The 2,200-nt window shown below is 59.1% G+C and overlaps 1 pseudogene across 1 annotated transcript; it reads right to left on the bottom strand.

Moving 5' to 3' along the window:
* On the bottom strand, nucleotides 1-2,126 carry SPRG_18500 (hypothetical protein; annotated as a pseudogene; the record flags this gene model as incomplete). The annotated part of the gene is made up of 1 exon: nucleotides 1-2,126.
* Between the last annotated feature and the right edge of the window lie 74 nt (nucleotides 2,127-2,200).

Raw genomic sequence — 2,200 nt, 5'->3', positions numbered from 1 at the left:
TCAAAGTAGTGCATACGGTTGCCCATTTGGAACGTGAAGAAGAGCGGACCGAGCGTCAGCACGTTCCAAAGGAGGTAGCTGAAGCCGTGACGGAAGCCGCGCTCGACACCGACGACGGCAATGACGGGCACGACGAGGAGGAAACCAAACTGCAGCGCCCACGACGTGTTAAGCGCGCCCGAGATACCGAGACCACCAGTGCGGAGGTAGAACGCGTCGAGGCCCGAGAACGCAAAGTAGATCTTGCCGTAGATGAAGAAATAGACGCCAAAGACCGTCATCGTCTGCGTGAAGTACCAGCCGAGGTTACCGTAAAACCACGACTGGAGGCGCCAAAAGTCGAGGCGGGAGCCCATGCGCATCGCGTCACGCGAGATGACGCACTCGCCAGCGCCCGACGAGAGCTTGGCCTCGAAGAGCGCGAGCTGCTGCATACCGACATCACGACCCTTGCCGACTTGGATGAACTCCTCGTGCGAGACGCGGCCGCCGCGGAGCGTCGTGTTGAAACCGGCAAAAATATCTTCCGACAAGTTGACGCCCTTGGAGGCCTTGGCCGTGCCACCGGTCGTCATCGCAAACATCTTGTCGAAGATATCGGGGTGGCCGTAGTGCTGGCGGACGTGGAAGAGCGCGAGCATGCGCTGACCGAGCGAGACGAACGAAAGCTCTTGGATCTGCATGAACGACGCGAGGTTCGAGACGCCACCCGTAAAGACGTATTCGCGGAAGCCAATGATCGTCAGCGGCGTCTTGGCGTGCTCCTTGCGATCGACGGTCGCGAGGAGGTTGGGCATCTTGAGGCACTCTTCCAGGTACCCGTCTTGGTTCATATCGATACACTGGAGCATCTCGCCACGCGTGAAGACCACCGCCTGGTTCTGGTTCTCGGGCTTGCCTTCGCCAATGATCGGGTCGCCGGGCAGCTCGATGCGGTAGACTTCCGTGATCTTGTCGCCTTGGGCGCGGATGAGCACAGAAAAGTACTTGGGCGGGCCGTCCTTGACCTTCTTCGGGCCATCGACGTACGCGACGCGCAGACCCGGGTGCTTCATCATGAGGAAATCAATGTCGGTGGCTTGCTGGCGCTGCTCGTCCTTCTGCCGACCGTAAATCTGGCACGCGCAAATGTAGTTGAACTTGAGCGCGACCATATGCTCGAGGCGGATGCAGCGGTTGCACTCGCAGCCGGCCAAGTGCATCGGTTCGTTCTCGCCAATCTCGAGCCAGTGGAGGAACCGAATCGCGTCTTCATTGTACATCATGCCGCGCACGGTGCGGGCAAGCGTCTGACCGCGGTACGAGGCCCAGAGCTGGACTTCTTCGGGAAACTTCTTGAGCGCCTCGTGCATGTCCTTGCAGTTGATGCGCTCGAGAAAGTTCTCCCACTCGAACGGGTTGATCGTCTGCAGGTAGTAGAGCAGCTTGATGCAGTCGTCGTTCTGCGTCGTGAGGTCCTTGATCGAGTAGAGCACGATTTCGTTGAAGTACGGCGTCGAGATCGTGAGCGAGTGCATCTGGCGCAGCGGCTTGGCCTCGGGCATCTCCATGAAGAGCGAGTTGGCAAAAAAACGCAGACGGCGCTGGCCTTCCTCTGATCGCGGCTCGGCGTCAAAGTTGTCGACTGTCAGCAGCTGGTACGCGCGCGAGATGATGTCCATGGCCGTCTGGTCGTTGACAATCTTCTGCAGCTGGACGCTGGCGTAGTGCTGGGCGTCGCCGGGGAAGAAGAACGAGTTGGGTTTTAGCGGCGTGTCGTTGAGGATCTTGACGAGGTTCTCCTGCTTGGAGAGCACCTTCTTGAGGCAGTTGATGACGGCCTCGACGTTGTCAATCACGTGGTAGAGCGACCGCTGAAACTTGATGCTCGCCTCGTTCGTCGACTTGGGCACCTCGAGGATCGACTTCATCAGGTCGGCGCACGCCGACCGGCACTGATACAAGTTGGAAAAGTTGAGCCCCGTCATCGCCTTCTTCGTCTGCACCGACTCCTCGATGAACGCAAAGCAGTCGTCGAGCTCCTTGTGCTCGTCCCCGAGGAGGAGGCGCACGACTTGCGACGAAAACTTGTACGAGCCAAGGATCGCCTCGATACGCAAATCGTCCTTGACGAGACGCTCCGTCATCGACGTCTCGACCTTCTCGCAGCGCCTTGCCCTTCTTCTTGTCGGCCTTGAGCTTTTCGTAGACGGCGTAGCAC

Source organism: Saprolegnia parasitica (assembly GCF_000151545.1).
Source record: "Saprolegnia parasitica CBS 223.65 unplaced genomic scaffold supercont2.1245, whole genome shotgun sequence".
In the NCBI taxonomy this organism is placed as follows: Eukaryota; Oomycota; class Saprolegniomycetes; order Saprolegniales; family Saprolegniaceae; genus Saprolegnia; species Saprolegnia parasitica.
This window is presented reverse-complemented; position numbering and strand designations above follow the sequence as displayed.